The following is a 15241-nucleotide window of genomic DNA, read 5'->3' on the forward strand; positions in this document are numbered from 1 at the left end:
TTGTAATCCGCTTCCTTTTGGGAGTTCTGGCTTCAAATTAGCCTTTACCAAACAGTCTGTCCTTCTGAAGACTGCCACTGAATTAATTTCTGCCACAAAAGTCCATTTTGCATTTAAAAAAAAGAAAACCATGAGTGCAAAACCCACTTTGACCAGTGTGAGGTGCTGTATCCCACCACAGCCACAAATTGCTTTGTGGTGGGGAGTAGGAACAGCAGGTAGCTAGACCCTAATCTTCAGTACTGCACCCAGCCGAGCTGTTTACTGGAGTGGCCAAGACCTCTCTTGGCTGAACCCATGCTGACTTTCCCATTAAATCATATGGGGGTAATAATAAATAATAATAAAAAAAAAACATCTAAAAAGTGTCCTAAGTGGCTACTTGGACGATCAAAAAGCCTGATCGTCCAAGTACCCATAACCAAAGCTGTTTTTTAGACGTATCTAAAAACAGCTTAGGCCTTTCCCCTGCCTCTAAACGCACAGAGAGAAAAGAGGTGTGTTTAGAGGAGGGGAAAGGGCGGGAGGTGGGCCGACCTACACCTAGGCGTACAACAGGTATAACCAATACAGTTTAGTCGGCACTTAGACCTTTTTCACTTAGACGAAATAAAACCAGGTCTAAGTGCCGAAAAACGGGCCGCTGAGCTGATGGCCGTTGGCGCCATCAATTCAGCGGCCCGGCAACCTAACCATCGCAGCAGGAGAGATGCTTGGGCTCCCTCTTGCCCCGATGGAGTCGGGGGGGGGGGCAAGAGGGCTTGGGCTCCCTCTTGCCCCGATATGTCGGGGGTGCCGCGGTTGGCTGGGGCAAGAGGGCTTGAGCTCCCTCTTGCCCCGATGTTGTCGGGAGGGGGGGGGTCACGGTTTAACATGGCAGGAGGGCTTGGGCACCCTCCTGCCTGGATCGTTGTGGGGGGGGGGGATTCTGTAACCGGTGTTGTTTTTGACAGACACTGGTTACAGAATCCAGCTTTTAGGCGAAGGACTGGTTCCTCCTTCACCTAAAAGCCCTTCTGTTGGACGTTTGGGGCTTAGGCGTGTTTTTGTTTCATTATGACTAAAAAGTGTAGACGTGCTGTGGGGGTACTTTTAGACGTAGTGGAGATTGGGCGTTTAGGCAGAGGAAGGCCATAATCAAAACATGGACGTTTGTTTTGGTTATGGACACTTTCCCTGCTTCTGGGTTGAACGTTTAGGGACTTAGGCCAAAAGGGGACTTAGACGCTTTTTTTTATTTTGCCCCTCTATTTGTCTACATGTTCCATAATTTTATTTTTTATATTTATTTTCACTATTTTGCCAGGCACTGAATTCAGGCTTCCCAGTCTGTAATTTCCCAGAGCTCCCCTGGAACCCTTTTTAAAAATCGGTGTAACACTGATAAAACGATGTGCATCATTGATCTCACACCTGAATTCAGACTCTCTAATAAGGTCCACCAGGGGTTGTTAAAAAATTCAAATAGAATTAGTAAAGGGGGGGGGAGGTGTCCTGAGAAATTCCCCACTGTAACAGAGGATGCAGAACAAAAAATCCTCTTGACCATCTGTTGAGTACAGTCTTTCAAAAATGAAATAAGTATTTCAGTATTGTCCCAAACATTCCTATATTTTAAACTATAAGGAGGTAGATGGTAAAGGGGTGAGCAATTCCTCATTGGGGGGGGGAGGAGGTGCTAAACTGCCACAGCAGGTCCTTATTCAGAGGGGCGGAGCTCAGAGGGCAGGAAACTTAAATACCCTGAGAGAATGTAGAACTAGTGTTGTCCCAAAGCAAGAGGCTTCCATGAATGAGACCCTGAGGCAAGATGCCTTTGGAAAGGGAAGTCCTGAGAGCAAGGATCCTACCAGCATGTCTTGTTGGCTGCAGTAACTAGGGAAGGTACAGGCAGCAATGGAGTGTCCTGCAGTAGATATTTCTACTAGAGAATGACACAGGGACAGTTTTTTTCCCCGTTCCCGCAGGAACTCAATTTCCTCACCCCTTTCCCATGTGTTTTGTCCCTGTCCCTACCCCATTCCAAGTCTCGAACACTTATGATTTTAAAGTGTTTGAGGCTTGTGCAGAAGAGGACAGATCTGGCAGGGACAGGAAAAGAATTTGCGGGAATGGGACAGGAAAATGAGTTTCTGTGGGGTCGGGGAAACATTTGTCCCCGTGTCATTCTCTAATTGCTACCTAGTGGTTATCCAGTAGAGCAAATTCTGTTGCTTTCTTCCATATTGGTACTAGTGGATTCTTTTTCATTCATTCTATTCATCAGAACGCTTGTCTGCGTTTAATGATGGAGAATTCAGGGATTTTACTTTCATATTTCAACATCTGATGGCACAGTTAAATAAGCTTGATAGGTATAATCTATTTCTACGAGGCCCACTCCTCCTTTGATTTGGGCAATGTACAGTTTTGGTATAAATTGGTCCACTTACTTTATGAAGCCTTCAGTCTCCATTGCCTTGCACAATGTTTGATCATTCCACCCCCCTTCCCTCCCCCCCCAAAAAAAAAAACCCTCACAAATTTACCTGAAGAATACAGCCAAAGTTGCTGTGCTGGACACTGTCAAACTGTTCACCAACTTAAACAATTCCTTGGATGAATATTTGCCTTATTAATATACAGTAGGGGCTCCTTTTACAAAGGTGTGCTAACATTTTTAGTGCATGCTACCTGAAAAACTACCACCTGCTCAAGAGGAGGCGGTAGCGGCTAGCGCACGCGGCATTTTAGCATGCGCTATTAAGTTTCAAGTTTTATTAACATTTGATGAATTGCTTATTAGAAACACTAAGCGATGAACAGAATCAAAAATAAAGTATAATATGTAAAGACAAACAAATTAACAAAATTTTTTCATATAATACAAACATGAGTAAGGGGGGGAAAGAGGAAAAGTTACAATTTTTATCTTGGAAGAAAAGAACGAGAAGAAAAAAAAACAAAAGGGAGTGGGGGTAAATAAAACTGTGATGTATATAGAAATTTATATTTAAAAGTTTAAATGTTAAAAGCATCTTTAAAAAAATAAGATTTTAAGGATTTTTTGAAAGATGTAAGATCTTTTTCATTTCTAATGTATTGTGGCAAAGAATTCCACCATTGAGGGCCCATCACAGAAAATATGTCCGATTGTCTTGTGCCTATTATTTTCAGAGATGGAACTGAGAGGAGATTTGGCTTGATGACCGAAGTGGATGTAAGGTATTATGGGATATTAATAATCTTGATATAAATTGGGGTTCATTAAACGTTAAAGTTTTAAATATAAGCAGTATTACCGTATTTGCCGGCGTATAAGACGACTGGGCGTATAAGACGACCCCCCAACTTTTAGTTAAAATATAGAGTTTTGTTATATACTCGCCGTATAAGACTACCCCTTCTTCCGCACACCTTCTCTACCGCCCCGGGTGCAGCACAGCCGGCCAGGTCCCCTTACTTTTGTGGCACTTCCCCGACCGACCGACAACAGCCCCGGTCCGACAAACCTCCCTGCCCTTAACCGCGAATCTAAATTACCTTCTTACAGCTGCTGTAAGAAGGTAATTTAGATTCGCGGCTACAGGGCAGGGAGGATTGTCGGACCCGGGCTGTTATCGGTCGGTCGGGGAAGTGCCACAAAAGTAAGGGAACCTGGCCGGCTGTGCTGCAACCGGGGCGGTGCGGCCGCCCCTCTCTCTTGGTAGCCACTCGAACCGCGAGGCTACTCTCCTTCTCCTTATCTGCCCTGCCTGCAGCACAGAGCCGAACGGAAGTCTTCCCGACGTCAGCGCTGACGTCGGAGGGAGGGAGGGCTTTGTTTAAGCTTTGTTTAAGCCCTCCCTCCCCTCCGACGTCAGCGCTGACGTCGGGAAGACTTCCGTTCGGCTCTGTGCTGCAAGCAGAGAAGGTAGGGAGAAGAAGAGCCGCGTACATCCAGAAGACTGAGCATCCAGCCCCGCAGGAGCCCCGCGACCCTCGGAGGCATCCCCATGGGATCCCCGCGACCCTATGGGGCGTCCCCACGGGATCCCCGCGACCCTAGGGGCGTCCCCGTGCAGCTCTCTAATGTAAAGTAAGGGCATGTAAACAGTACCCGGCGTATAAGACGACCCCCGACTTTGGGGAGGATTTTAAGGTACTGAAAAGTCGTCTTATACGCCGGCAAATACGGTACTTTAAAAGAGATGCAATGGCTGATAGGAAGCCAGTGGGCATCTATCAACAGCCCTAGGTGTCTTGGAGAAAACTCAGCACTGTGTCTCTCCCTTTGCAGAAAATGAACATATGGAGCCTTCCAAGTACCTCATTGAAACCTTGTGGCTAATTTTCCAAACAGAGCTACTTGAGTACTGTGAATGAAGTGTCCTATTATCATTTAAATTTATAAGTGAGAATAGGATTGTGGTAATTTGCTATGTGGACTACCATGTAATATTTGTAAGCCACCTTGATTGTTATCACAAAGATGGGATATAAATATTGATAATAAATAAACCCTGCCAGTTCTCTAATGGGGAAATTGATGAATGCCTTGATTTTCAGCCACTAATTGCTCTCTGAATCTTGCTCTATGATAATGTTATAGCACTGTGAACATCATCAGTAATAATTGATACCAGTCTCCATAGCAACACTGTACCCCTCTAAAGATGTGCACTGCTGTGGTCACCACATGCTCTCCAGTTATAAATTTGTCTCCATAGTGATCCCATGCTGCTATGAACAGCTCCATTAATAATCTGCGCCAGTCTCCATAGTGATACTGTAATGGGCTAAACATCTGTAGTGAGATCCAGACTCTACAAATTGTTACCTGTTTGGACTAATTTTATTTTATTTTTTTGCTGGCCATGTGAATGAAACCAGTTTTGAAATAAAGTTTTTGAAAACTGCAAAACAGAACTTCAAAACTCCAACTTTTTTTCCAGTTGCAATAAAGAGGAACTGTCCTTCACGCTAGTCAGGAGGTATTTAGTCACTCCCATCTCACTCATGCTGAGTGTCACAGATGCAGCTCTCTTTGGAAACCATATGCTCTATACCAGGGGTAGGCAAGTCCGGTCCTCGAGAGCAGGAGCCAGGTCAGGTTTTCAGGATATCCACAATAAATATGCACGAGATAGATTTGCACCTCAAGGAAGCAGTGCATGCAAATCCATCTCATACATATTCATGGTGGCTATCCTGAAAACCTGACCTGGCTCTGGCTCTCGCAGACCGGTATTGCCTACCCCTGCTCTATACCAAAATGAAAGATGTTATTGTAAAACAAAGGTTTTCAATCCAGTCCTTGGGACACACCCAGCTAGTCATATTTTCAGGATATCCATAATGAAGATGCATGAGATAAATTTGCATGCACTGCCACTGTAATATGTAACTTATTTCATGCATCTTCGTTGTGGGTATCCTGAAAAGCTGAGTGTGTCCTAGGGGGACTGGGTTGAGATTTCCTGCTATAAAGTTTGTCCCCAAGGAAGCAGATACTACCTCAACATCATTCTTGACCCCCAATCAGCTATAACAGGGACCCTGTGCTACACCCCTTTAACTCAGAGTTACTTGACATTCAGTTCCCCAGTCCTACCCCTGAGCCCTGGGGTAAGCCTTGTCCACTTTAGAAAGGAAGAAGAAAACAGCTCAGCACTAAGAGTTTTAACACTGTACCTTTAAGAAGCCTCAGCAGAGAACCCCAGCTAAGAGGTAGAGGCTCCTTTAAGAATCTGCCAGGTGTTTCCAGGAGGGTAGAGCGAGCTAATGCAGAGCCCTTTTCCCCAGCTGGTTTAGAGCAGAAGGAACAGGGCGGAGCTTAAAAGAAAGCAGGAGAGCAGAGAAAGCCAGGACCAGGACCCAGAAATGGAGTGGGACAGTTTCTTTTCCCCAGAGCTCTACACAGAGGAGAGTATGGACTTGTGACTTGCCTAGTTTGAAGTCAGACCAGTGGCGTAGCGAGGGAGACCCTTGTCTCCACCCCGCTCCTTCCCCAATCCCCCCTGCCGCACACGTTTGGACCATCTGACATGGACTGATAAAAGAACCGTGATCCAATGGTTAAAATGAAGCTGCTTTACCTGTGAGTGAATACTGGTTAGTTTGTGCATAGACAGAAAAGCTGCTAACGTTACAGACTCTAAGTAGTGCATAACAGTGGGCATGGGAGACACTGTTCCTTTTTGCTAAGGTCACACACCCATCCATTTAGACAGGGCATCCTGGCAGGTTACCATGTGACCGGCTAAGCATCCCCTGTCACACAGCTCAGAAGGTAATGTTATAGCAGGTCGCCTAAATTGTGCAGCAGGTATGTGCAGAAGTGAAATCAGTTTTAAAGGGGAAAATATGTGCATACATTCCTTTTAACAGTATCCTCATGGGAAATACCGTACACCCATTTATACCTGCTCTGAGATGCATGCAAATTTACCATTTCACAAAATAAATGCATCAGTGCAAACTCTTTCCCTGGAAATGCTTCCAACCAGCTCATACAAACTTACATGAGTGTATCCTGGGCAATTATAGAAGAGGTCATTTTTATGCAGAATTTCATTTTTTTTAAAATTTCCCTAAGAATCAGGAGATGGGTATGAAATCAAATCCGGTTTACACACAGCAATATATATTATCCCAGGACAAGCAGGCAGCATATTCTTGACTGATGGGTGACGGCACCGACGGAGCCCCGGTACGGACAATTTTAGAGTGATTGCACTCTAAGAACTTTAGAAAGTTCTAGCTAGGCCGCACCGCGCGTGCGCGAGTGCCTTCCCGCCCGACAGAGGCGCGCGGTCCCCAGTTTTCTTAATTCCGCGGAGCTAAGAAGACGCGTGTTTCCAACGGCTGTTGGAAGTTTTTTTCTATTTCACTTGCCTTCCCGCTCGCGCGTAATTTTCTCTTCATATTTTATTTCTTTCCTTCTTTTTTACCTTTTGTGTAAAAAAAAAAAAAAAAAAAAAAATTCTTATTTTTCATTTTTTTGTCGAATCTGACCCGGCGGGGCCTGTTGGCACCATCGAAGCCTCGGGCTTCGATTTTGCTACAGCAGTATTTCCCTTCATGCCCCCGTCACCGGGTTTCAAAAAGTGTCAGCGGTGTGCACGCCCTATCTCCCTTTCCGACCCACACAAGTGGTGCCTCCAGTGTCTGGGTCCGGACCATAGGGCTGAAACCTGCACCCGCTGTAGTTCTTTACAAAAAAGAACTTTAAAAAATAGACAAATTCAGCAGCGGATCCTTTTCGGTACCGCTATGGAAGTTGCACCGGTATCGACGTCGACGACTTCCTCCAAATCGACTCCGACTACCTCGGCACCGCCAGATCCATCGTCGGTGTCGACTCCTGTAGGTAAGCCGGCTAAGAAGCCTTCCCCTACTGTTCTAGGCCAGCCAGTTGAGCATGCAGTGAGCCAAGTCCTGCAGACTGAGCGCCGGCCCCGTAAACGCTCCGCTCCCATTGAAGTCTCGGCCTCTTCATCGGCATCGACTTCACCCGAGCGTCGAGCGGCACCGAAGGTACCGAGCAAGAAAAAACCGGTACCGGTGCCATCGGGACCAACGTTGGATGAGCGCATTGCCTCTATCCTCCAGGTCCAGCTTAAGCAGCAACTCCAACAGTTGCTCCCGGCTCTATTGTCTCCGAACCTTCCAGTGTCGGTACCGACTGAGCCTTCGGTGCCGTCTGTCGAACAGCCTCTGTTATTGGCATCGACTGTTTCGGCACCACAAAAATCTTTGTCCATGCCTGTTCTGTCAGCAGAACCAAAACGGCGTGCTACTCCTATGGGGTCGGAACCGGTACTGTTCTCTGAACCCCGTACCGTACTACATTCCCCTGGTACCGTCTCCACTCGGTCTGGTAAATCGGTACACAAGACTAAACATACTGATACATCGACTCCACTTTCCCAGGGCCGTTTACAATCGGTACGGGACCCTGACTTGTGGGACGATTCGGATGATCCCCTCGGTACCGAGGAGGATTACACATCTGATGAGGAGGAACCATCGGTGCAGGATACTACTGCTAAGCCAGAGCACTCCTCCTTCACAAAATTTTTAAAGGAGATGTCAGACACCCTGTCTATTCCTTTAGAGTCTGACTCTAAAAAATCCAAGGCATTTTTGGATGCCTTGGATTTTGACCAACCTCCTAAAGAGTTTTTAAAGTTACCCCTCCATGACATCTTGAGGGAAACTTTTTATAAGAATCTTGAAACTCCTTTGACAATCCCAGGAGCCCCAAGAAAACTAGAATCTCTATATAAAGTGATTCCAATCCCTGGATTTGACAAACCCCAACTTCCCCATGAATCCCTGTTGGTAGAGTCAACCCTAAAGAAGACTGCAGGAGCCAGTATGTATGCCTCTGTCCCTCCTGGTAGGGAAGGAAAGGCCATGGACAAATTTGGAAAGCGTCTTTACCAAAATGCCATGCTGGCCAACCGTTCAAGTAATTACGCTTTCCACTTCTCGTTTTACCTGAAGCACCTCATTCAACAGGTGACCTCTTTTCAAAAGTATATTCCGGACCGTAAACTTCCTGCTTTTCAGCAATGTACTCCGACCAGTGGGTACTTGCTATCATCGCCCACGGCTACTCCCTAAATTTTCAGACTCCTCCACCTGTAAGTCTGCCAAAAGAGTCTGCTTCCACCAAGGCTCAGTCCCTCCTCCTCGCTCAGGAGGTTCACTCCCTCCTTCTTCTCAATGCCATCGAACCAGTTCCTCTGGACCAGCAAGGCCTGGGATTTTACTCCCGGTACTTTCTTGTACCCAAAAAGACCGGAGATCTCAGACCAATATTAGATCTCAGAGATCTCAACAAATGTCTGGTCAAGGAGAAGTTCAAGATGTTATCTCTTGCCACCCTATATCCTCTTCTCTCTCAGGAAGACTGGCTATGTTCCCTCGATCTCAAGGAGGCGTATACTCACATTCCAATTCATCTGATGTCCAGACAATATCTTCGCTTTCTTGTCAACCAACATCATTACCAATACAAGGTGCTACCCTTCGGACTAGCCTCCTCGCCCAGGGTATTCACCAAATGTCTGATTGTGGTCGCAGCTTATCTCCGCTCCCACAACTTTCAAGTCTTCCCTTACCTGGACGACTGGCTCATCAAGGCTCCTTCTCCTCAGTCCGTTCACAAAGCCACGGATCAGACCATTTACTTCCTTCGACTGTTGGGGTTCGAAATCAATCTACCCAAGTCGCACCTCATTCCAACTCAGCGACTTCAATTCATTGGAGCCATTCTGGATACTGTTCAGATGAGGGCTTTTCTTCCTCCAAACCGCCTTCACACCATCCTTCATCTCTGTCAGCAGGTGTTCCAGCAACCTTCCATCTCTGCAAATCACATGATGGTGCTCTTGGGACACATGGCCTCCACAGTACATGTCACTCCCTTCGCACGTCTCCACCTGCGTACTCCTCAATGGACCCTAGCGACTCAGTGGTCACAAGCGACGGATCCTTGTTCACAACACATATCTGTGACCTCGTCTCTTCGACAGTCGCTTCTTTGGTGGTTGAACTCATCAAATCTACTGTTCCATCTACCTCCTCATCAACTGGTCATCACCACGGATTCCTCCCCCTATGCATGGGGAGCTCACTTGAACGAGTTCCAAACTCAGGGGTTTTGGACCACACAGGAAAAGAAACACCACATCAATTTCCTGGAACTCAGAGCGATGTTTTACGCCCTCAAAGCTTTCCAACATCTCCTGTTTCCTCAGGTTCTTCTCATTTGCACAGACAACCAAGTTGCAATGTACTACATCAACAAACAGGGAGGGACGGGATCCCATCCCTTATGTCAGGAAGCTCTAAGGATTTGGACCTGGGCGACTGCTCGTCACTTATTCCTGAAGGCAGTCTACATCCAAGGGGAACAGAATTGCTTAGCAGACAATCTCAGCAGAATTCTTCAACCTCACGAATGGACTCTCGACCCCTCGACTCTCCAGTCCATTTTCTCCCAATGGGGCACACCTCAAGTGGATCTTTTTGCAGCTCCCCACAATCATCAACTGCCCCTGTTTTGCTCCAGACTTTACTCTCCTCACCGTCTGGAACCCGATGCATTTCTCCTGGTTTGGACCAATCTCTTCCTTTATGCATTCCCTCCTCTTCCGCTCATGCTGCGCACCTTATTCAAGCTCAAGAGGGAACAAGCCACCATGATTCTCATCGCTCCACGGTGGCCCAGACAGCATTGGTTTTCCCTTCTACTTCAACTCAGTTCCAGGGAACCCATACCTCTTCCTCTGTTTCCTTCACTGCTTACACAGCATCAGCAAACACTGCTTCATCCCAACTTACAGTCTCTGCACCTGACAGCTTGGTATCTCTCGGGCTGACTTCGGCTCACGCTCTCCTTTCTCAGCCTGTCCGTTCTATTATTGATGCCTCCAGGAAACCGTCTACTCTTCAATGTTACCAACAAAAGTGGTCTCGGTTTTCTTCCTGGTGCCTGTTACATCACCATAATCCCATGTCTACAGCAGTGGGACTGGTGTTGGACTATCTGTTGTCCTTATCTGACTCTGGTCTTAAATCCTCTTCGATAAGGGTCCACCTTAATGCTATTGCAGCTTTCCATGAGCCGATTCAAGGAAAACCCCTCTCAGCTCATCCCTTAGTTTCAAGGTTCATGAAGGGCCTTTTCAATGTGAAGCCACCTCTTAAGGCCCCTCCTGTTGTATGGGATCTTAATGTGGTTCTTTCTGCGTTAATGAAGCCTCCTTTCGAGCCTTTGGCCACAGCGCATTTTAAATTTCTAACTTGGAAAGTGGTCTTTCTTATAGCTCTCACTTCTGCCAGGAGGGTCAGTGAGCTCCATGCACTGGTGGCTGATCCACCTTTCACTGTTTTTCACCATGATAAGGTCGTTCTCCGTACACATCCAAAATTCCTTCCTAAGGTTGTGTCTGAGTTTCATCTTAACCAATCCATTGTTCTACCTGTTTTTTTCCCAAAGCCTCATTCTAATCCAGGTGAACAGGCTTTGCATACCTTGGATTGTAAACGTGCTCTGGCTTACTATCTTGATCGCACCAAACCTCACAGATCATCTCCTCAACTGTTTTTGTCCTTTGATCCTAACAAGTTGGGTCATCCTGTATCTAAACGCACCCTGTCCAATTGGCTTGCCGCTTGCGTTTCCTTCTGTTATGCTCAGTCGGGCCTGACACTGGAAGGTTCTGTCACAGGCCACAAGATTAGAGCTATGGCAGCGTCTGTAGCTTTCCTCCGTTCCACTCCTATTGAGGAAATCTGCAAGGCTGCTACTTGGTCCTCAGTTCATACTTTTACATCTCACTATTGTCTGGATGCATTCTCCAGACGGGATGGACACTTCGGCCAATCTGTTTTACAAAATTTGTTTTCCTAATGGCCAACCTTCCCTCCATCCCTCTTTTTGTTAGCTTGGAGGTCACCCATCAGTCAAGAATATGCTGCCTGCTTGTCCTGGGATAAAGCACAGTTATTTACCGTAACAGGTGTTATCCAGGGACAGCAGGCAGATATTCTTGCGTCCCACCCACCTCCCCGGGTTGGCTTCTTAGCTGGCTTATCCTAACTGGGGACCGCGCGCCTCTGTCGGGCGGGAAGGCACTCGCGCACGCGCGGTGCGGCCTAGCTAGAACTTTCTAAAGTTCTTAGAGTGCAATCACTCTAAAATTGTCCGTACCGGGGCTCCGTCGGTGCCGTCACCCATCAGTCAAGAATATCTGCCTGCTGTCCCTGGATAACACCTGTTACAGTAAGTAACTGTGCTATATGGCCATTGGGTTGTCCCCAGATATGTTTTAAAAGCTTGTTCTCAGAAACTACAAAGACAATTTTTTTTAAATCAAATTTGCTAGTGTGATAAATTGTGAATAACAATTTTTTTGCAAGTTTCCAGGGTAAACCAGGATTTGTAGTAGCTATGAACATTATGATTTAGAATAAAAGATTTTTAAGCCTGAAGTTGTACTGGGAGGGTCTAGATAGTAATTGGCACATTCAGGTAAATATTGTCATAGCTTCCCAGATATTTTACCAAAGGTTCACTGAATACAGAGCCTTTTGTGAAATATAATAATAATAATAATTTTATTCTTGTATACCGCCACACCCCAAAAAGTTCTAGGCGGTTCACATCCATTAATTAAGATCCATGCTGACACACGGATTTACAGTATTTTGAGCAGAGTTACAGCAGTAAAGAAAGGGAGCGTGGGAGCGATAAACAGAGTTTTATCAAAAATAAAAAGCAGCAATAAAGAGAGGGAAGGAAGGTAGAGGAAAGATAGGAGAGAGATCATGTAAGGGGAGGGGGGAGCAAAGGGAGGGCGGGGGAGAGTGGGAAAGGGGTTAGGTGCAAGTGGAAAGGGGTTAAAGGGCTTATTCTCGGAAAAGGTGCGTTTTGAGTAATTTTCTGAAGCTGAGGTAGGTGGGGGCCTCAAGTACCATTTGCGCTAGCCAGGATGTGAGAAAGACAAATGTACAGTGGAAACAGCCATTTTACAAAGCAACTTGTTCAGAAAAAAAGCAGCATCACTTGGTATGTTGAGCCTACAAGTATTTATTCTACAATTTGATATGCGTGGAAATTCTGGCACTGACTGGCATAAACGCCAAGTTTTACAGAACTGGACACAGAGAAAGAGCAAATTAATAATAATAATAACTTTATTTTTCTATACCGCCACAATCTTGCGACTTCTAGGCGGTTTACAGTGAAGACAGCTGGACAATCAACGAATTACAGAGTACAAATAGGGAAGATGTCGCTGAACAGTCAGTGATTACAGAGTACAATTAGTGAGAACACAATATCAACATGTTGCAGTGAGGCGGGCTGGACAGTCAGCGAATTCCAAAATACAGTTGGCGAAGATGTCACTAAACAGTCAGTGGGAACAGAGTACAATTAGTGAGAATACAAGGTATCGACATATTGTTAATAAGTTTTAGAAGTGGTATCTGACTAGGAGATAAATGTATCGAACAGTGCTGTCTTAATTTCTTTCCGAAATGCGCCAAAGGTCGACCCGGCTCTGCTGATGTAATTGCCCAGCCAGGTCTGCTGTTTGCTAGCTTGGAACTTAAAGGTTCTATCCAGAAAGGTCCTATATTTGCAATCAGTGATCTTTGGATAGGTAAAAATATAGCGATTTTAAAATTGTTGATGTGGTTTTAAACAATTGCCCCTTCAATTGTTAGTGCTGGCTCTGGGGCCAGCACTAACAATATGTGTGAATCTCTTCTTACTGCTGGCAACTTCTGGAAGTGAAAATAAGTTTTTAAAAGGTATATCGATAGTGGAGGTGGGGGTTTGAGAAACCAGGAAGGATGCCAGATTGCCAGCAATGGAGGGGAGAGAGAGAGATACAGGGAGTCCTCAGATAGCAGTGTATGGGGATCCCTGCCAGCCACAGCAAGATGCACCTCTGCTTCTCATCCATGCCTTCCTAGGGCTATGCTACTAGATGAAGCAGTGGGGAGGAAAGGATTCTCCCCCAGACATCATAGAGCAAGTAGAATCAGTCTCCTGTTTGGCTTAAGTACACGATGTCTTCAAAATGTGGCACCTTAGGCAATTACTTGACTCGCACATATTTTTCCAACATACCTTCTTTAAAACTGGATCCAAGCAGGCAACTAGTGATTCTTGCAGCTATCTGGGTGGTACTGCATCCAAGGTTGACACCGCCCAGACAGCTGCAAGAACCATGATTCCAGCTATGGATGCCTAAGAGAACAGGTAACTAACGACTTCTCTAAAATCACTGTATACAATGGTGAAAGGATTGAGCCCATGCCATTTTCAGTTATTCAAGGCAAGCTACATTCAGGTATCGTAGGTACTTTCCTCTGCCCAAAGAGCTTACAGTCTAACTTTGTACATAAAGCAATGAAGGATTAAGTGACTTGCCCAAAATCCCAAGGAGCAGCAATGGGATGTGATCTCCTCTAACCATCATGCTACTCCTTCACACTGCTATCTACACATGTGAATGCAACACAAACCTTCCAAAATGATCCCCTAACCATATGAATAATATGCAAACATACTCATATATTCATTGTATTGTTTTTAAAAACTGTGTATATATCTTGTGAACTGCTTAGGTTTAAGCAGGGTATAAGTTTTTAAATACATTACATTAGTGATTTCTATTCCACCATTACTTTGTGGTTCAAGGCAGATTACAAAAGGAGTTATCTGACCATTTCCAGAGGAATTGCAGAGTAGAGCGGGTTGCTTCAGAGAATTGGGACGAGTCTTGCGGTGTTAGTTTGTCTTCAAGGATTTCTTGAATAGCATGGTTTTTAGTTCTTTGCTGAATGGTTTGTAGTCTGGGGTCTTTATCAGTAAATTGGAGAATTGGTAGTCTAGTTTTGCTGCTTGTGTGGCTAGAAGGCCATTGGACAGTTTTTTTTCGTTTGACGTCTCTGATTGGAAAAACTAGATCCAGATCTGACTCTGTCCCCACATTTGGGTTTCTTTTTGTCTTACACAACTCTATTCCTTCCAACTCTATTTCTTTCTCTTCCTTTCTCTCTATCCACCTGATCCAGTGGAAGCTTTCTGACTCTTGGTCTCTTTACTCACTCCTACGTAGATACAGCCCTTATTATCTTATCCTTTATCCTTCATCTCTTTCACTCCTTCCTTTGGTTATTCTTGCAGGTTCTCTGGTTTTTAACATCTCCCTTTCCTATCTGTCTTTTTCTCTTTCTCTGTCTTCTTCCTCAACATACAGTTTCTGGTCTTCTCATTCACCTTTTGCTGCTTGACAAAGGTTCTCTGTACCTTCCTCACTCCTCTGTCCCTTTTCCCATCTCCTCCATTTCTGCAACAGGTTTTTGTCAATGTGAACTTCATTTTCCACTACCCTTTCTTTCTTCCCATTCAACTAGTTTCTAATCCAAAGTGATCACTAAGTGATTATTCACTGTGACATTTGAAACACTGTCTTCTTTCTTTAAGTACCAGGTTCAATATCACTCTCTCTCACAAGGACTTTTTGTCAAAACAGAGAATCCAGAATTTCCTTGCTTTTATGAGGACACTGTAGGTGGATTTCCCAATCAATATCTAGCAAATTAAAACACCTAGCAGCAGAACATAAGAACATAAGCAGTGCCTCTGCTGAGTCAGACCAGAGGTCCATCATGCCCAGCAGTCCGCTCACGCGGCGGCCCATCAGGTCCAGGACCTGTATAGTAATCCTCTATCTATACCCTTCTATCC

This window comes from Geotrypetes seraphini, chromosome 4 (genome assembly GCF_902459505.1).
Source record: "Geotrypetes seraphini chromosome 4, aGeoSer1.1, whole genome shotgun sequence".
In the NCBI taxonomy this organism is placed as follows: domain Eukaryota; kingdom Metazoa; phylum Chordata; class Amphibia; order Gymnophiona; family Dermophiidae; genus Geotrypetes; species Geotrypetes seraphini.